This window comes from Mus musculus, chromosome 2 (assembly GCF_000001635.26).
Source record: "Mus musculus strain C57BL/6J chromosome 2, GRCm38.p6 C57BL/6J".
In the NCBI taxonomy this organism is placed as follows: domain Eukaryota; kingdom Metazoa; phylum Chordata; class Mammalia; order Rodentia; family Muridae; genus Mus; species Mus musculus.
The window spans coordinates 147,282,446-147,304,145 of NC_000068.7; the positions used below are offsets into that span (position 1 = coordinate 147,282,446).

Sequence of the window (21,700 nt, forward strand, 5' to 3'; positions counted from 1 at the left end):
AAAATTATTATTAGATAGGGTCCTATGTAGCTCAGGCTATCCTTGAACTTACTCAATAGCCAAAGATGGCAATGGACTTCTGGATCCTCTTGCCTCCCCATCCCGAGTGCTGGAACTATAGGTGTGTACCATCATGTCTGGTTTATTCAATACTGGGCATCAAACTTAGGGCTTCGTGCTTAGCAAATACTCTATTAACTGAGATATGTGCCCAGTGATAGTTGCTTTTGTGTGTATATTAAAAGAATATGTATAAATGTTATTTACCACAATAAGAGACATTTTAAAAAAGTGTGTTAACAATGATTTTGTGAAAATATAATGAATTTAAAGATTTTCAGTGTTCATCTTTCCAACCAGTTGACAGAATACTGGCAGCAGTTGTAGACCCTGTCTTAATCAGGGGGACCCCTGGAAATCACTTTGAATTAATAAAGTAGGGGAGTGGACATTAGGCAGCATCTTCTGTTTACCTGATCCATTCACCTTACTGTTTTGGACTTTCTGTTGTGACTTTTCCTTGGGACACACAACACACATGCACATGTGTGTGCATGAGCACACACAAACACACATACACAAATATACACACACACACAGATACACACACACACATAGACACAGACACACACAGGCACAGACACACACACACACAGAGACAGACAGACAGACAGACAGACAAACAGACAGACAGACAGACAGACAGACACACACACACACACACACACACACTTATTTATTCTAGAAAGGGAATCCACAACAGACCAAGTATTGATTACATCAAAATTCAACTTGGTGAGCCAATGCATTTTTATTGGGGTTGGGAACAGGATCAGAGCTGACTTAAATACAGCCATATCATGGAAAAGCCCATCCCAACATGGGTGATGACCCATGGGAGCTGCAGCCCTGGAACTCTCTGGACAACTTGCAGGCAGCCCTACACTTCCAAGCCATCTCTTCTCAGCTGCTTCGGAAGTCAGTTTCCTCCCTTGGCAGTCATCTTGGCTTCTATAATCCCCGTGGGAAATCTGGTGAATCTGGCACATTTTGGATTTCCCAGGCACATGAAGTGTGTTGACTTCTGAGTCTCAGGAACTTCTCTACTTCCTCCTGGAGGCAATGTTTCAGTCAGGAGGAAGTGCTCCACGGCACAGTCCTATGTCATACTGTCCTGGGGAGTCCTCCATTTCCTACATCTGCAGCAGCTTCAGTTCATGCCACTTGTCCCATGAGTATTAATTGTGAACTAAGCCAATCCACAGCCAGTTCCCATCTGGAGTTCATCTGAGGATAGACATGACTGAGGTAGGGTTCTAGCATTAAAATTTAAGTGACTCTTGAGCTGGGGAGAAGGTTCAGTCAGTACAGTGTTTGCCCTGAGAGCATGAGGACCTGAGTTCCACTCCCCAAACCCATGTGAAAACATTACAGATGTGGTCCCTGGGAGGCATAGACAGGTGGGTTCTTGGGGGTTCCTGGCTCACCAGCTTAATATAAATTGGTGGGTTCCAGGCCAGAGACCAACCCTGTCTCAAAGAAAAAGGTGGATAATGTCTGATGGACAACATCTGATGTGCTCTGACCTCCACATGTATGCACACGTGTACACATGCACATACGTTTGTGCACATGCATACACAGATAAAATTGAAAATAATCTTAGGAGGTTCTCACGGTGCACATTAAGGGTGGAGGTGGGGGTTCATTCACCAAGTCACTCCACTGAGATCTTGAGATGGCCTACAGAAGGAGAAAATTGTCTCTGCAACTTACTATGTTTCTTTTGAACACAGAAAAATTAGATACACTAAGAATGGCTGTAGCAATAATTTCTTCCAGAATTTCATCACTTCTATGGAGAGGTAGCCACTTAATCTATGCACTTAGGGTGGTGGCCTCGAGGAACTGAATATGGTGAAAGTGATTTTATATGATTCCCAAGGCTAGGTCATAAAAAAGCATGCTATTAATGCCTGTGTGTTTGTCTATTTGTCTGTCTGTGTGCCTTTGCAGCTGCCTGTCAAAACCTTTGTCCAGGGAACCAGGTTATCATGTTGTAAGAAAGCCCAGGTTCTATGGGGATGAAACAAGGCACTTTGCCTTTAATCCTGTTGAACTTTCAGCCATGTTAGCGAGCCAACACCCACTCTCTACTGAGCCACTCCAGTGGCTACTGCATTAAACAAAGATGAGTCTCTCCTCCCAAGCCCCACTGCAAATGTAGGTTTGTGAGAAAAGAAATAACAGGGGTTTTAAGTCTCTCTGTTTTGGAGTGTTTTTTAATGCAACAACAGCAGGCAGATAAGAGACAAGACAACACTCAGGTGTAATGTTGTAATGAGAGCGTGTAGAAGTCTGCCACAGTAGCCACTCTGATGCTGTCAGTATCATCAACAGAGAAACTAAGAATGCCATCCAGAAAACCATCTTCCAGTCGCTCTAGTGAAGAAAATTGACCAGAGATACAAGAGCAGTTTCTTGGGTGGCACATTTGGGAAATGATCTTTAGAAATTTTAAAACTTTCTCACTACCTCCTTCTTCGTGAGTGAGCATGTTACTGCTTACCTGGGTGCATGAGTGGAGGTCAGAAGACAACTTTTGGGAGTCAGTTTTTTCCTTTTATCATTGAAGTGTCTGGTATCCAACCCCATCAGGACTGGTGGCAGCGCCTTTACCCCCTGAGCCATCGTGTCAGCTCTGGGGAAGATCTTTTAAAAGGTTTTTCAATGGGAGTTGTCTTTTTGTGCTCCCTCCCCCTACGTGTCTTTGGCATTAGACGTAGATATGATGAATGGGATTCAGCAGCCATTTGTGACTAGGAGACAGCTTAAAGATAGAAGCTATGAGCTGTGGAGAAAAGGACAAAAGATGCTAGAGGCAGATGACATGGTAATGCACCAAGTTAACCTTGGAATATCTGCTAGTGTTAATGGGAGAGGAAATAAACCGTTAGTCTCTTTGAAGGACTATGATTTTAAGCATCTAGTCAGGGGTAGAAACCTAATTGATGTAGGTGAGTTCTTGTGAAAATCAGAAAAAATGGAGATCACTGCAAATGCCCAACCTAGTGTTAAATAAATGCAAAGTATGTGAAATCTATTGTCCTAAATATTTATGATTATCCATTTGTCTGTGTGCCAGATAACGTTCAGCCCTGTTCTCATTTAACAGTGAACAGGTCTGAGAGTCACAAGCTTGTTTGTTTGTGTGACTGCGTGTTGATATAAAGTTCAGACTGCCCATGGACTCATGATCTTCCTGCCTCAGCCTTCTAGATACTGGGATCACAGCTAACTTCAACAAGGGTTTTCGTAGCTCCCCTTTTACACCAGAGGCAAGTGAAGTTGGGCTTCTTTGTGCACATTAGAAATTCTAGCCCTGAAGTAGCTGAGGCAGGAGGATAATGGATTTGAGGACATCTTGGCTTGAGCAGTGAGACCTTGTCTCAAATAAACAAACAAATGGATGAATCAAGCAAACAAAAATGGAAAAATAACTGAGAACCAATGAGATACAGAGTTCCAACTTAGACTCCTAGGGTTAAATGAGCTGTTGTTCTGATTCTAATACTTTAAAAGTTGTATTAGAGGTGGGGCAGTAGAGCCTGAAAGACATTGAGGGCACCAGAGACTTGGGTAAAATTTGTCATGCAGTTGTTGCTTGAGTGTGGGCAAGAGACAGAAGGTCTTCTTGCTGGTAAAAGTGGAGGTGGATGAGTGTGAGATGTTTAAGGTTGTAGTCGCCAAAAGCAAAAATAACAGTAACAGTACTTCTCTTTGGCATTAGGTTTTAAAGTGGCTGCAACTCCTCTTCAAGCCTTGCTGTGCCCTACAGTGTGATTTCCATGCTATTCCCACCAACAGAGGAACTTTGTGCTACTTCTTTTCCAATCTTGGCCCAAGAGCATGATGGAACTGAGCATGTGTGATGTCTGAGTACCAAGCCACCAAAGGTAAGGTAGTTCCTAGCTAGTTCCCTCATTGGCTTTGGAAGTCAATACCATGGTTACACAACTGGCATCTCAGGCAGCACCAGATCACCAGCTACATCCTACCCCCTGGTTTCCACTGTGGCTGTCTCTGCTGATACCAGTGATGGTGTCTCCATTGGCCAGGATGCACTCTCAGATTCATGAGCTAAAGAAATAATAGGCTTTAAAAGCCACTAAATTTCAGAGTGGCTTATTTATGCAAGCAGATAAGTGGAGCAGATGTACAGTATTGTAGTTGGTACTTCATAGAAGTTGATGCAAGTTAGTAGCGATTAATTTTGTGAATATCAGTTTTATGGATTTGGCTATAGTCTTTTCTACTGTCCATAATTAAAGATATTTGTGAACATGTATGAAGGGATCAGAAGATAGTAATATGGAGATCTTTCTGAGTGGTTCAGTTCCCATGGGTTTGTAACCATAAGGTCTTGGTGTCCCCATCTTAACCAATCCATGTTTTTGGATACACCTACACATGGAGTCCCCTCCGTGGTAAGGCCTCAGCTTATTCACCCAGGGACAGGAAAGACCAGGCAGAGACCTCCTCTCTTGGAGGGATCTAGGGAAGCTTGGGTAAATTGTGGGTCCAATTATACCCCTAGATTATCCCTACCTACATCAAAGATGATGGCCAAGATGGCAAGACAACTGGGTGGTCAGCTGGCTGAGTGCTCCTTTTAGTGCCTGCATGGGAATCACGGAAGGAATGACTCTTCACATTCAGTCTCTGTCAGCTTTCAGTCTGAGTTTGGGACCAGTAAGTGTTGGTAAGTAGGCAGGAAGATTTGGGCTTTGAACATGCTGCAGATGGCCAGGTGGGTCTGAGTCCTCTTTGGTGGCTACTTTTTTGAGTAGCTAAACACTGTCGCCAGAGCAAAGTGGCAACCCTGGGCTGGGACTGGGGGCCATATGCTAGATTGTTTGGAAGCTCAGAGCTGGGCACCAGAAGTTAGGTACCATGGTCCTGTGAGTGACACTGTGTGATAGACTCCTGCCTGTGAGCAGCACCAGTGGAATGTGCAGGTGGCAAGTCATGGCCCCAGAGTGTAGCTTTTCTAGCTATCATGCAGCTTTGCTACTGATGTTGTCCACATGGCTGCAGCTGCCTTCTGTTTTCCCTCTATCCTGCCTCAGGCTCAGCCTGCAAGACTGAAAGGTAGAAAGGAAATGCTACTCCAGAGAAGTCATTGTTGCATATGGTGCTGCAACAGTAGCAGAGGCGGCACTAGAGGATGTCTCCCTGTGACTCACTCAGTGATCCCTGCTTAGGTGGTTTGAGAAGAGTGTTTAGATCAATTGCAGCCACTTGTTTGACCTTAGCACATGTCCCACTGCCCTTCTTTGACCGCTGTGCAATTGGCTCACCAAGGCTTGTGATTGCAAAGGCCTAGTACAAACTGCTTCAAACAGCCCTGGCTGGGGCTGTACATTCAGGTGTCAGGACTACCTAATACAGTATTACCTGTCTTGGGGCATCTATGGAATGCTCGGGATAGCTGGTGCTGGCATGAGGGTGTCTGACTGGCTGTTAGACTTTTGGTGCTTTTACTCATAGCCAGCCAGAGCAGCAGGAGAGAGCTCAATAACTGCTAGTTAGGACATCACAATGCCGCATCCCCTGCACCCTTGCTAGCTGCAGGAACATGGACACTTGCACATATAAACCTACAGAATCTACCATTTGCTTTTTATTGCCGTGTGCAGTAGTTAATGCAGAGACTCAGAACTTTAAAGTGGTAAAAATAAGTGGCACAGAGGGCTCAACTCTCAGGGAACATTCTGGAAGAGAGGGCAGAAAGGATGAAAGAGAAGGGGGAAGAACCCTGGGAAGTATTATCCTTTGGTCATGATGTGCCTATTAAGTTCACAAACCCACAGCAACGGTGGGTACCTGTATAAGACCTGGATAATGTAAATTCAGCCAGATTTCTGGGATAAATGGAGGAAGTGCTCTTCAGGTCCCACCCCTAGCTGAGGACCTATTGGCAGTTGCTGACTGTGAGAGAGGAAGAGTCACTTTGGTTGAGAGGTGGCTACTGGTAGGTTGTACAGGCTCAAATGAATGACCCTACATTCATGTGCATATAGGTAGTACTAATGAGACTCAGTGGGCTAGTGGTGGTGATGATGATGGTGACGATGGTGATGATGTTGATAATAAATTTAAAAAGAGAATATGAAGTTGGGAGGCAGATGCATTTGAGGGAGTCTAGGGAGAATTGGAGGGGGTAGTAGGAATTGATACAAAGAAGGTATCAAGTGTGTGTGTGTGAAATTTTCATAATATTTACCAGCTTCCTAGTACCCTGGAAAGGTGGGTTCCTCCAGTCTGTCTTAGCATCGTGCTAAAAGCAGAAAGATGCTCTCTCCTGGCCCATGATTCAGTAACCACCACCACTGGTTGTACTCTGCCCCATCTCCAACTGTCAGTGTCAGCATGGACCTATCTAAGCCAGCCATCTCACCTGTGTCTTGCCACCTAACAGGAAGCAGTCTGATCCACTCTGACCTGGTCCCTTCCTTTCCTCATTTCTTCACCTCCTTGTTTTTAAAGTGGTGTATATCTCCCAAGCCCATTACTTGGGGAGGAATCACTATCTTAGGATCTGCTTCCGGGTAAACACAAACTAAGACTTGGTTTTAAGCCAGGTATGGTGGCACATGAGCATTTCAGAGGCTGAGCATCAAGAGTTTGAGGCAATCCTGGGCTACATAGTGTGACTCAATCTTCAATAAGCACCCAACAATATCCAAGATTTATTTTTAAGCTGGCAGTTCACCTTCAGCAAAACATGATACTTTGTTTCTTGTCCCCTCAAGTGATGGCTGCTGTGCCACAGGTCTCAACACTGTGAGACCTGATTTCCTTATTTCTGCCCTCCACTTTTTCTCTGCTTTCTTCTTCTTCTTCTTCTCCTTCTTCTTCTTCTTCTTCTCCTTCTTCTCCTTCTTCTCCTTCTTCTTCTTCTTCTTCTTCTTCTTCTTCTTCTTCTTCTTCTTCTTCTTCTTCTTCTTCTTCTTCTTCTTCTTCTTCCTTCTCCTCCTCCTCCTCCTCCTCCTCCTCCTCCTCCTCCTCCTTCTCCTCCTGCTCCTCCTCCTCTTCCTCTTCCTCCTCTTTCTTCTTAATTATTATTATTATTATTTCTGTTACATTTGCAGTGTTTAGTTCACATTTATATCTTACAATTATATTTTAATCCTTTGGCTTTTGTCCTATCAGTTAATTTTAAAAGTTGAAAACCTCTCTCTACTCCTCCCTGTCCCATAGACAGCTGCATCTTCTCATGTAGTGCCGGTTTCATCCCATAGACAAAATGGTGAAGGTTGGTGTGAACGGATTTGGCCATATTGGGCACCTGGTTACCAGGGCTGGCTTCTGCTCTGCACTTGGCAAAGTGGAGATTGTTGCCATCAATGACCCCTTCATTGACTTCAACTACATGGTCTACATGTTCCAGTATGACTCCACCCACGGCAAATTCAACGGCACAGTCAAGGCCGAGAATGGGAAGCTTGTTGTCAATGGGAAGCCCATCACCATCTTCCAGGAGCGAGACCCTGCTAACATCAAATGCGGGTGATGCTGGTGCTGAGTATGTTGTGGAGGGTGTCTTCACCACCATGGAGAAGGCTAGGGCCCACTTGAAGGGTGGGGTCAAAGGATCATCATCTTCACCTCTTCTGCCAATGGCCTCATGTTTGTGATGGGTGTGAACCATGAGAAAGATGACAACTCACTCAAGATAGTCAGCAATGCATCCTGCAACACCAACTGCTTATTCCCCCTGACCAAGGTCATCCATGAAAACTTTGGCATTGTGGAAAGGCTCATTTCTACAGTCCATGCCATCACTGCCACTCAGAAGACTGTGGATGGCCCCTCTGGAAAGCTGTGGCGTGATGGCCATGGGGCTGCCTAGAACATCATCCCTGGGTAAGGTTATCCCAGAGCTGAACAGGAAGCTCACTGGCATGGCCTTCCGTGTTCTTATACCCAATGTGTCCGTCGTGGATCTGATGTGCTGCCTGGAGAAATCTGCCAAGTATGATGACAACAAGATGGTGGTGAAGCAGGCATCTGAGGGTCTACTGAAGGGCATCCTGAGCTACACTGAGGACCAGGTTATCTCCTATGACTTCAACAGCAGCTCCCACTCTTCTACTTTTGATGCTGGGGCTGGCATTGCTCTCAATGACAATTTTGTAAAGCTCATTTCCTGATATGACAATGAATATGGCTACAGCAACAGGGTTGTGGACATCATGGCCTACATGGCCTCCAAGGAGTAAGAAGCCCTGGACCACCCACCCCAGCAAGGACACTGAGAGCAAGAGAGTGGCCCTCGGTTGCTGTCGAGTTCCTATTCCAACTCTGCCCCCAACATTGAGCATCTACTTCACAATTGCCATCCCAGACCCCCATAATAACAGGAGGGACTTAGGAAGCCCTCCCTATTCTCCTGAATACATCAATAAAGTTCGCTGCACCAAAGTAAATAAATAAATACATAAACAAACAAAAAATAAATATAAAAGTTGAAAGCCAGCAATTAAACACAGATATTGTATCTTTAAAAAAAATCTGTCTTTAATTGCAGAACCAAACTGGCTTGCATTTTTTTTCTTCAGGAGTTCAATGCCAAGACTCTCAAATCAGTCAAAGGAGAATGTTTCCAGCATTCAGGGGTGGTGTCTCCCGGCTAGCTCCATCCTTTGCTCAGAGGCACACCCCCATCCCTGCTGGCTTCATAGTCAAAGCTGGCTTAACACTTGTTTCTCTTTAACTTTTCTTGTCTTCTGCAGAGTTGCTCCATGAGACAAGCACTGATGTCTCTCATCCCATGCAGGTCTTTCTTCAGTATGTTCTTCTTGGAGCCATTTTGGACTTCTAATTTTTTTCTAATTGGGGTTTTTCTCAATCTGCTCTGTAACTTTGAGCTTTGCACTTCCTTTTATATGCATGTCAGGATTAATTTTACTTTTATACTTTCCTTACACACTATTCTCTTCTACTAGTTTTTATTCTTTTATTGTGGCGCAGCCTTGGATGATTTCTATAGGAATAGCTCTGAGAGGTTCGCTCTCCAAGTCTTTGTATGATTAAAACAGGTTTAATTTATCTCAGACTTATTATTAGTTTCGTGTCATATAAAATGCTTACACAGAGTAATGCTAGTGTAGAAGAATGAAAAAAATTAATTTTCCAAGAGAAGATTGAATGCTTTTAGCACAGTCTAATAGTACCTCGATTTGTCGATGTTAGTTGGGTCCTAATCCTTTGTATATGACCTATTTTTTTTAAACCTGTAAGCATTTTATATTTCCTTTATATCCTTGATAATGCAGCGTTTCAAAAGTGTCTATACAGTGTCGAATCACTTTCCATTCATTTTGCTGGTACTCAATGGACTATTAAACATGAAGACTTGGATTAAATTCTTTGGTAATCTTTTCTTTCTTTATGTTTGTTTTTTTATTGAAAATAGATTTTCATGTACTATGTTCCTCTCCTCCAATGCTGTCCAGATCATGTCTACCTCCTCACCTAGATCCCTGCCTCTCATTAGAAAACAAACAGGCAACTAAAACAAATAAACAAACCAATCAAAACAAATTAGGACTAAACAAATAGAAAAAAAAACAAAGATAAAGCATAAGATACACACACAGACACACAGACACACAGACACACACAGACACACAGACACAGACACACAGACACACAGACACACAGACACACAGACACACACACACACAGACACACACACACACACACACACACACACACACACACACACAGATCCCATAAGTGCACGAGACTGGAAACCATAATATATAAACAAAAATCTCCTGTAAGGTTAAAAAGCAAAGCAAAACAAAAAGAAAGAAACAACAAATGCCCAGACAAAGCAGCTTGTGACTAAAAACCTCCTAAAATACCACTGAGTTCGTTTTGAGCATTTCGGGCTACCTACTACTCACCTGCACTTAAATGTGGTGTGTATACCCATTGAGACTGTTGATAAAAATAAACAAACTGATTTTTCCTTGTGAGAAATTGTCAGCTGGAGACAGCTTCTGGGTTAGGGATGGAGGCTGTTGTCTACTTCCCCTCTCAGTGCTGGGACTCCATCTGGCTTAGACCGGTGCAGGCCCTGTGAAAGTGCACAGTCTGTGTAGGTCTATGTGACCCTGTTGTATCTAGAAGGCCTTATTTCCATCGTGTCTTCCATTCTCACTAGCTCTTACAGTCTGGGTCCTCCTCAATCCGTACGAATCAAGGTCTCAGACAGATGGGCATAGAGTCGGAGAGTGACAAACAGACACAGCATGAGAGAGTGTGTTGAATCTGAGTGTGTCGTCCAAACGAACACCAGACTTTTTTTTTTTATAAAAACAAGAAAAGCCAGGCGAACAAATCTGTTGAGTTACAGTGACTCAAAACAAAAGGAATGCATACATCAAAAAATGGCAGGGACCAGGTCCCATTTACCACTTAGAATGGGGACAGGTGTAAAGCTAGTCTATTGTTAAACCACCACCATGGGTTCTTAGTAAATGCCTGATTATGCTGTTCCTTTGGGCCTAGAGAAGAAACCTATCCCAGGGGGAATTCCCTAACTCTTTCATGGTTAACCCACCTATTCACTAGGCCATTGTGTATTCCCTTGTTTGGGTGGGACTCAGCTATTGTCCTAAGTATTCACTTTGCAGACTAGCCCTGAGTTATTCTAGCTCTGTTCTTTGTAATGCCTAATTAGTTTTACTGTCTCTACTAGAAGTGAATTTGAATGTTAGGTAACATTCTTAGTGAATTCCTAGCTCGTTGGCTTCAAGGATTTTTTTAGGATGTTGGAACACTGGTGGAAGCTTACCTATGTCAAAATTCAATCTTTAAAGGCACTTATAATAAAACAATATTTAAAGAGAGCATACACCATACTAACGCGGGGATAGGGTTTGAGTATATGGGCTATGAGAATGCCAAGGTTCCAGGAGGCTGAGCTTCCTTGAAACTCTTTGCCTCGTGAATGAATGCCTCCAGGCCTTTCAACCCCAATAGGCAGACTTCACTGGAGTGGGCATAGCATTCCACAAAAACTCTCTGAGCTCTGAGGGGAGGGATTTGATGGAGACATCCCATTTAGAACTGAGCAGTCCAAGATCTCTCATTGCCTGTGCTGCCCACTTGTGAATCTCTGTATTTGCTTCCATCTATTGCAGGAGAAAACTCCTCTGGTAATGGCTAAGCCTATGGCAATGGCTGAGTATAGCAAAATGCCCTTTAGGGATCATTTTATTGCTTCGTTCCTTAGTAGACAGTAACATTTTGTTTTTGACTATGTCCATGGTCTATCTAATGTCATGTTCTTGGCTACTTGAGCAGTGTCAGGCACAGGTTCTATCTCATGGGGTAGCCTTTAAATCTAAGCAGACAGTGGGTGGTTACTCCTACATCATTTGAGCCATTATTGTGCTGGCATATTTTTGCAGGAAGGTCACCATTGGAGAGTGAAGGTTTGCAGCTGGATTGGCATTTACCTTTCTCTTCTGGTCGTGTCCTGAGCACCTTCCAGTAACATGAACACTAGTCGATAGGGGTGAAGGCACCAGCTGATTTCTCTATGTTCAATGAGTTATGTAGGTGTTTGCCTTCAGCAATAGGGCCTTACCATCAGTTTGTGGAGAGCAACCAAGAGCTTTGACAATAGTCTGGGTTGTTTTGGGGGGTTCCAATGAGTCCTTTTGGCCAATGACTTGTTTAGACATAATACATTTCCAGCACTGGATGTTTTATTTGGTGGTGAGAGATGTCTAATTGGGGATTTGCCTCCCCATCATTTAGTGATTGCATCTAGATTTCTTTCATTTGTATATATATTGTAAGGAATTTCTCCATGTAGTGGGTTTCATAAACCTCTCAAGTGTCTCTTGGTTTTACCTATCTCTCTTCATATTCTCTACCATACCCCCTTTCTTCTTCCCTCTCTGTTTGACCTTCCCATTCCCGTTCCCCCATCCACCCATAACTATCTGTTCTATTTCCTTTTCTTTGGGAGATCTGTGCCCCTTAGCCCCTTACTCTGTCCTTCACCTCTACAGTTAGGATCATATGGATTGTAGCCTGCTTATTGAAGACTTAATAGTTAACACCACGTATAATTGAATACATGCTGTTGTTTTAATTTTATTTTTATTATTTTTTAAATTTTTTATTGATTCTTTGAGAATTTCACATCATGCACCCCAACCAAATCCATCTCTCGTGTACTCCATATTAAACCCCAGCCTTGCAACTTCTCCCACAAAAGAAAACACAACAACACCCTAAAACCTCCCAAACCAAACCAAACCAAACCAAACCAAACCAAACCAAACCAAACCAAACCAAACCAAACCAAACCAAACCAAACCAAACAAAAATCTTACCATGTGTCTTAGTCAGGGTTTCTATTCCTGCACAAAACATCAGGACTAAGAAACAAGTTGGGGAGGAAAGGGTTTATTCAGGTTATACCTCCACATTGCTGTTCGTCACCAAAGGAAGTCAGGACAGGAACTCGCACAGGGTAGGAACTTGGAGGCAGGGGTGGATGCAGAAGCCATGGAAGGAGGCTGCTTACTAGGTTGCTTCCCATGGCTTGCTCAGCTTGCTTTCTTACAGAACCCAAGACTACCAGCCCAGGGATGGCACCACCCACAGTGGGCTAGGCCCTCTCCTCTTGATCACTAGTTGAGAAAATGCCTTATAGCTGCATCTCATGGGAGGCATTTCCTCAAGGGAGGCTCCTTTCTCTGTGATAACTCCAGCTTGTGTCAAGTTGACACACAAAACCAGCCAATACACTATGGAAACCATAGTGTGTCATGATGTGTCACACACTATATCCATTTGCCCCAGTAAGCTGGTTGGGTTTCTGTGGTGTTTTTGGCTATTGTATATATATGCTGTATTCTAGCAACCTACATTGACATTGTGTTTAAATCTTACACTTCTTTAAAAACTCATTTGTTTATTTATTTATCTATTTATCTATTTATCTATTTATCTATTTATCTATTTATCTATTTATCTATTTATCTATTTATCTATTTATCTATTTATCTATTTATCTATTTATCTATCTATCTATCTATCTATCTATCTATCTATCTATCTATCTATCTATCTATCTATCTATCTATCTATCTATCTATTTGGGTGTGTGCATGCCATAACCTATGTGTGGAGAGATTAGAGTTGATTTTCTCCCTCCACCATGTAGGATCTAAGGATGGAACTCACATCATCAGGCTTGGCAGTAAGTATTTTTATCTGCTGGCTCATCTTACCTCCCCCTGCCTATTTAATTTTTAAAATCCACAAGTATGTTTTTTAGTTACGAAGTTCTTTCTTCCATGTTAAAAGCATTTTATTCTTGCTTAGGAGGTGTGATACTCCCTCATTTACCCTAAGGATACTATGTAGAGGTTTTCTCCTAGAGTCTTATTGATACTCTGTGTCCATTTCTCTCTGGTCTCTTGTTTCTTTTTGCTTTGGATCTTGTATTTCAGGTAGTTAGCATCCTCAGTGCACCTGTTAAGTTTTAAAAAGGAAGTGATGGGCCTGATGTGGTATCTCTTGCCAGGAGAGTGATTGCTTTGAAAGCAAGAGGGCCTGAGTTTGATTTTCAGAACCCACAAAAAATGCTCGGAGTGCCAGTGAGTGCTTGTAAAAAAGACAAAGACAAAGACAAAAGATAAAGACAAAGACAAAGACAAAGACAAAGGAAAAGACAAAGGAAAAGACAAAGGAAAAGAACAAGAAAAGAGTGAACAGTGCCCAAGGAACAGCATCTAAGGCTGACCTTTGATATACATACATGTATACACATACATCCGATGCTCACAGACAGACAGACAGACAGACAGACAGACAGACACACACACACACACACACACACACACACGTGCACACTCACACACACATAGAGATGTGCATGCAGGTGCACAGGCACTCGTGGGTTGAAGTGGTCCAACTTTAGAGATAGCTGGTATGCACCAATACTGATACTATCTCCAGGTGGGGGCAGAACTTGCCAGTAGAATTCGCTTTAGAGTAAAGAGGCAAAGAAGGAGAGGCTAGGCCAGGAAGAGGAAGGTTTGGCTCTGGGTAACTCTAAATTTTAGAAAGGTTTGCTTAATCTGGGGTGTGTGGCATTATTTCTGTCATCTCTTCTACTCGTTTGGAAGGCAGAAGACATGGCATATGGTTTCCTTAGGGCAGAGAATCTGAAGATAGAACAGGATATGGGGAGAGATCAACAGCTGACAGTTGGAGGAGAGATCTTTAATTTCAGCCCTGTGGCTGGCCGTTCTCTCAACTGCCACACTTGGGTTTGCTGACACAGGAGCTGGAGCTTCTAGGAGTCTGAATGCAAACACCGGTTCTGTGTCCTCCTTTCCTGGAACTCTGAACTCCATTTTCTCAATAGGCTTGTGTATCAACTCTATTCCACTGCCTTGGACCTCTGCAGACGCTTGAAACTTCTTGACGGTTTTCCTACCGCCATATTTTGCTCTTCAGCATATTTTGCTTTGTCTCTTCATCACTTAAAAGATGTTGTGAGAAATACAGAAGTGGATGCTTACAGCCATCCATTGGACTGAGCACAGGGTCCTCAATGAAGGAGTTAGAGAAAGGACCCAAGGAGCTGAAGGGGTTTGTAGCCCCATAGGAGGAACAACAATATGAACTAACTAATACCCCCCAGAGCTCCCTGAGACTAAACCACCAATCAAAGAAATCACATGGTGGGACTGGTGGCTCTAGCTGCATATGTAGCAGAGGATGGTCTAGTCGGTCATCAATGGGAGGAGAGGCCCTTGGTCCTGTGAAGGTTCTATGCCCCAATATAGGGGAATGCCTGGGCCAGGAAGTGGGAGTGGATGGGTTGGGAGGGGATAGGGATTTTTTTAGAGAGGAAACCAGGAAAGGGGATAACATTTGAAATGTAAATAAAGAAAATAGTAAATAAAAAAAGAAAACCAACAACAACAACAACCAAACCAAAACAAAACAAAACAAAAAACAACAAAAAAGATGTTGTGAGAGAGCAGGAAGAGAAATGCTTGCTTATACCGAGTCCATCCTCGACCTTTTAGTTTAGGTGAATTTTTCTGGTTTTACCGCAGGATCTTGTTTTAGCTGGTGCTAGACATGGACACACTCTGTGTTCCTGTCAACCGATGTCTTTCACGTGTTTATTTGTCAGAGGAGAGGTGTGGAAGAAGGTGATGGGAAGAAATTGCAATGTGGCCCTCCCCCATTGCTACATGTAACTATGTTCTTGTCCCTAACTCACAGGTCTCAATCTGTAAGAACTAAAACCAGTTTCCACCAGTGATGTGGCTGTTGATGAGACTCTAAGGATGCCTGTTGTCCCTTGAGCCTGTCCTTTGAGAGGCCTGGCTCCTTTTCCTCAGGAAGCCTATTAAAGACCATTCATTCCCTTTGGTCACACTTGGTGAGGCAAGCTTGGGTGAATGCAGTTCCCTTCTGACGCCATTTCCAGGGCTGCCTGGGTGCTCTCATCCAAGTCGAGTAGGGGGCAGCGGTCCCTGCGTCTCAGTGCGCCTGGCTGTGGCCACCTCTGTCCGGGTGCCTTTCTACAGAGCGCCCAGCTAGGGTCCAGCTTGCAGGGTTCTGATCTCTCCTTCTCTGCCCAGCCATTCCTTGCATCTCTGAGACAGAACTGAAAACCGTTCTTGGCTGCTCTCCTGTGCCATTCAGCTGCCTATTGTCCTACACCAACACTCAAGTCTCTTGAGCTGTGCCCACTTCCAGCAACTGTGAGCAAGGTCACCAATTAAAGTAGGAAACAAAACATTTCCTGAGCCCATGTGGCCTCCAGCACTCTGCTTCCTGTTGCGTTGGTGTGTGCTTTACCCGCTGTTGGTCATTCGCCCCTGTTCCATGTGTGTGTGTGTGTGTGTGTGTGTGTGTGTGTGTGTGTGAGTTCCTGACATCTTTATTATTCCTCTTCAGCTTTAGTTTCCTCTCTCCTCATTCTGCTTTTACATGCCTCTGATTTTCAGCCCCTTCCCCACACAGAACCAGAGGCACCCCTTTTCCTGCCTCCTCGGGAGTCACTCCTCCCTCTGCCTCTCAAAACAGAGCTGTCACCTGCAGGCCCTGGTGATGGCTCTGGGCCGAGTCTCACCCACAATGGGAGCTCTCAGAACCCGGCAGCCAGGCCTGGGCCAGGTGCCAACACACCACAGAGAGGCAGCTCGGCCCTGCGGAGGGAGAGTGAGCTGGCAATCAGACCCTCTCGGAGCTGCCACCACTTGCTGTGGGGTCTGGAGCAAGTCACTTGACCTCTGCTTAGCTCCTTGTCCAGAGAGGAAGTCAGAATGGCCTCCCTGAGGATGCTAGAAGAATCAGCAATGAGGGCGGGGTACCTCAGGCTCAGGCCTGCAGACCCATGGCTGGCTTTCTGGATGTGCAGTTTTGTGTGTCTTCCCTCTCTCATACACAAGTCAATGTGCACAGACACAGACAAGCTTACACATGTGCACACACACACACATATGTCTATACATACACGTATGTGTATATATACTCATACAAAGACGCAGACACATGTTCACAGACAAGCATACACAAGCTCAGCATCAATAACATTACATGCAAGCACATGCATGTTCACACACTGAGACACATGGATCACTGCACCAATACCAACGCACATCTACACACATGTACACATCTTTCTATACAAAGATGTACAAATGCATTAACAGGCTTGTTCTCACACAAAATGTACACAGAACATACACTCATACATGCACAAATATGCACACTCAGACATGTTTCCACCATCCAGGATACATATGAATGTCCATATGACTGAGAGTCCCAAGGAGATCAATATGAACCCAATAGAATGGTAATAGGGTGCATCTCTAAAACTTTACCATACTTTTTCCTCTTTCGGTGATCAAGGGTCAGTGGATCCCTTGTGGCAGTCACCGGGCAGGCATAGTGAGGGACACAACAGAAAATGTAGCCCTGGGCCTGGAGGAACTTATTCAGGCAGAATAGGCAAGCCAGTGACTCATCACTAATGTATTCACACACTGTGGCCGAGAGAGCTCACTGCTGGAGTGGAGGCCCCACTGGGTGGAGTGGTGATGCTTACTAGCAGGGAAGGTCAAAGAGGACTGTCTGGAGGAGGGAGCACTTGAGCTGATTGATCTCCTGGCAGGGCACTAGTCAGTACTGTGGAGTCATTTAACTAGGGTTGGCCCCAGAATGATAAGTGACAACTCTGACTGGATGAATGTTTGTGGAACATACATCAAGAGAAGTTCCACTAACTCTTCTTGGCGCTCATGGCTCCAGTTGTCTGCCATGGCCAGAGTGGTCCAGTGGCTTTCCCCTCTGCCTGGGGTATTTGCAGGATCCAAACATCTTATACTCGGGCTCATTCAATGCATGAAGCTAACATGTTGCATACTTTTCTCTTGCTCCTGTGTATTTGTGGTAATAAATTGTGCTGTGCCTTAGAGATGGTCTAAGTCTGTCTTCTCAAAAGCTGATGTGCTAGAGGCTCGGTCCTTAGCAATCTGTGTAAGAGCTGGTGGAACTTTAAAAGATGTGGTCTACCTGCAGTGTTTGCATCATTGATGCTGCTCTCAGAAGGGAATGGTGGTCTCCTAGACTGAGTTCTCATAAAGCAGCTAGGTGCTATAAAACTCTGGTCCCGGTCTTGGCTTTAGCCTGACCCAACCTCATTTCAGCTTGCTCTTTGAGAAGTGATGATATCCCTACATGCCCTTGCCATCTGCCCTAAATCCTGGGCAACATCCCACACCATGTTGTTTGAACTTTACTCTCCAAAACTGGGGACTGAGTATAGCAATTTTGCTTATAGAGTACCCTGCCTTGACTATTTCATGATAGCCATGACCAATATAAACTGTATTGTGCAAATACAACAATATTCTACTGTCTTTTTTAGAGTACTGCTGTGAATAGACACCATAACCAAGGCAACTCTTATAAGAACAACATTTCATTGGGGCTGGCTTACAGGTTCAGAGGTTCAGAGGTTCAGTCTATTATCATCAAGGCAGGAGCATGGCAGTGCCTAGGCAGGCATGGTGCAGGAGGAGCTGAGAGTTCTGTGTCTTCATCTGAAGGCCACCAGGAGAAGTCTTACCCCCATGTGGTTAGCAGGAGGATCTCAAAGCCCAATCCCTCAGTGACACACTTCCTCCAACAAGGCCACAGTAGTGCCATTCCCTGGGTAAGCATATTCAAACCACCACATCCTCCAACATGGCCTTGCCCATATTTCTAAAGAAGCAGAGAGGCCTCTTCTTTTGGCCTGGGTTTGGCTGCAGTGAGCAGAGGACGCAACCTGGAAGGAGTCATAGGAGGTGGCTCTGTTTTGTCACAGTCTCTCTAGGACACACTTTTGGGAACCTGGTGCTTATGTGGCTTCACCTGAAGCTCCTGTCTTGGTGAGACCACATGGGCAGACTCCAGAGGGACAGAGAGGAGTGCAAGGGGGACCCCATTGTCCCACTCTTAGCCCAGGTGCTAGCTGCAGCAAAGAGCCTGTGGGTGACTCCTCTCAACCTTAGGGCAGCCTAGCTGATGTCAGGAGGAGCTAAGATGGAGAAACAGACTCTTTCTGTGACTCTCCATCCAAACAGCAAATTCAGGAGCCAAACACATATTACTGTTGGCCTAAGTCACTGATGTTGCACAGGCTTGCTAGCCAGTAATAGATAATTATAGCACCGAGCAAAGGTTCAGTCACATTTTCTTCTGAGACAACATCTCACTATGTAGTTCAAGATGGCCTTCAATGATTTTTGATCCTCTTACCTCTGTCTCCAGAGTGTAAAGATTACAGGTGTGAACTACCAAACCAGCAATATTTTTGTTTTGTTTTGTTTTGTTTTGTTTTGAAGCTTAGTCTTAGTAATAAAGCCCTGGCCATCCTGAAGCACACTCTGTAGACCAGGCTGGCCTTGAACTATCAGAGATCTACCTGCCTTTGCCTCCTGAGTGCTGGGATTAAAAGTTTGTATCACCATATCCTGGATTATAATTCTTCTTAAGGACTGAGATAAATCCTGAAAAGAAATTGGTTAAGCTGGGTTGTAGCTCAGCCTAGTATAGGTGAGTTCCTGTGTTTGATACCTACGACTATGAAAAATAATAAATAAAGAAGATAAAATGAAATTTTAGCTACTTTTGTAGATTTTATTCAGAGAGACAAAGCCTTTCTTGTGAACCTCTGAAAAATTGCAACTCCTAACGAACTGGAGAAGATAAGCTTGAAGCACCTCAAGTTCCTTGCTGTGACCAGGTGGCTTTCTCTAGGCCACCGAGCCACTTGCTACCGTGCTTTCTGCCAGATGCATGGGTGCAGCCATTAGATAGAAAAGAACTCATTTCCTGGACCTGGAAGGTTGGCCAAAATATCTGGGACGATCCTGGGTATGCTTGGACTTAGTCATTGAGTCTTTATGGTTATGTCTCTAGGTATGTTGACCTCTTGACCTCATGAAGGGAACTGTTCCTTCTAGCAAGGACCAGTACTTCCCAACCTGTCGGCTCCAGGGAGCATGAAATGACTTGACTGGAAGGAGAGCTGCTGTCTGATCTGCAGGAAAAGTGGAGACAGAGAGTAGAAATCACGTTTAGAAACATCTTCAGTCAACATGGGTGTGCACTTTCATAAAACACAATAACAATGCATTACTAGGAAAGCTTAAGATGGATGTTGAAAGTCAAGCTGAAGTTTACTATTAGTTATAACAGATCTGAAGTCCCCGTCCATTCGCTATTGAGGGCTCTAAGTGTTTCTCTTTCCTATTCACATACATCCTTACTGCTCAGCATACATGCCAAGGCCATGCTAGAAACCACATAAGTTTAGGGAACTAGTAATAAAAACCCAAAGCTGTTTTATGAAGATAAGTGTGGAAAGGAGAAGGTGCAGAGATTTTAAAAAGTAATAGATAATACAAAAGTGGGCTGCCTTTCAAAGGAGAAGCTTGCAGACAGGGGAAGTCGAGGGTCCATATGGCGTTCACTCTTTGTTTTGTAGCTTTGAGGTTGGTCTGAAGATTAGAGGAGACTTTCCTTTAGGGAAAGGGTGGATAGGACATGATAGATAACACTGGTATCCTGGCAGAGGCTGGCACTGGGGTTACCAGGCTAAAAGCAAACCCAATTTTCGGTCTCTCACAGATGCAAAGTAGGTTTTAAAGTGCCTGGGGGTATACCCTCTTGTGGCCAAGTCTTACTGCATTGGTCCAAGTAGAAGTTCTGAGGATGACTCTGGACATATCTCTCTCTCTCTCTCTCTCTCTCTCTGTGTGTGTGTGTGTGTGTGTGTGTGTCTGTGTCTGTGTGTCTGTGTCTGTGTCTCTGTCTGTCTGTCTGTCTGTCTGTCTGTCTGTCTGTCTGTCTGTCTGTCTCTCTCTCTCTCTCTAAGCAAGTCAGTCGGCTAAGGGTCTGTACTAGTCCAGCACATAGCAATAGATTGTAGCATGGAGGACAGGTAATTTTCCTCCATAGGCCATGCCTAGCTAACACATGCCATCCAGGAGCCCTTGGAAGAGGTAGCTGCAGCATTTGGTTGCTCAGGGTAAGCATAGCTACCAGGAGATGGTGTGTGCACTGTGGGGGAATACATCTGCAAAGCACCACAGCGCGCTCTGGCGTGTCTGAGTACAATTCTTGTGTTTTCCTTCAATTATGATGCATTTCAGGATTTTCTTTGTTGATGTCACTGTCCCCCTGCTTGTATTCTGACATGCTTCCTTGCTGAGCAGTCCTGTAATCCAACCCATCTCCCCACATCTGCTTATCACTGTTGCTGCTCACTGCCTGCCTCTGACTAACGCTTCCTCACTACTCAGAGTCTTAAAGTCTTGCACGTTTTGTGCACCATTTGCGAAAATCTTAGATGGTATTTGGGGTTGTTTAATAATATGTGTGTGTGTGTGTGAATAAATATGAATATAATATTATATATTCAGCAATTTGTCTTATTATTTACACCAACAAAATATTGATTTACATGCATAAATGATCATCTTTCTATTTTTTGACAAAACATCTGAAATAATCTACATAGAAAAAAAGAGAAAAGAAATTTCTGTTTTGCAGGGTTTGGGCCCTTAGTGGCATGGGTACCATGATGAGAGTGCATACCGAAGAAGGCTTGGCATCTCATAGCAGCCAGGGAATAATAAAGATGGGAGGGGTCAGAGTTCCAGAACCTCCTTCAAGGACCCCTCTTCCAACGATCTCACCGCCTCCTATGCATTTCACACCCCATAGCACCGCAAGCTGGAGACTTTACTATGTAAGTTTTCACTACAAATGGCCTTCAGGGATATTCAAGATTTAAACTATAGCAATTCACAAAGAAGAGTGTGGAGAGGAATCCATTATGACATTATCTAGAATAACACAAACTAGACACACCATAATATCTATAAAAGGGTAATAAAAATAAACCAATCTTCACCTACACAGTAGAACACTCTGCAGTATTTAAAAGGAATGAGGCAGGTTGTGAATAGGAGCAGGGAAATGTTCCTGGTGCATTGTTAAATGAAGAAAGGAAGTTTGAGACAGTATGTCCAGGATGGAAACATTATCAAAAGACACAACCCCCTTCACTGAAGTA

At 44.1% G+C, this 21,700-nt stretch overlaps 1 long non-coding RNA gene and 1 pseudogene across 1 annotated transcript in view; both read left to right on the top strand.

The window, feature by feature from the left end:
* Positions 1–21,700, top strand: part of Nkx2-2os (NK2 homeobox 2, opposite strand) — a 147,599-nt gene that overhangs the window by 98,363 nt on the left and 27,536 nt on the right. Inside the window, exons 2-4 of the long non-coding RNA NR_030769.3 lie at positions 3,791–3,956; positions 4,598–4,762; positions 21,175–21,373. This is a non-coding gene — a long non-coding RNA (NK2 homeobox 2, opposite strand). The remainder of the gene's footprint in view (positions 1–3,790; positions 3,957–4,597; positions 4,763–21,174; positions 21,374–21,700) is intronic.
* On the top strand, positions 7,294–8,484 carry Gm14113 (predicted gene 14113; annotated as a pseudogene).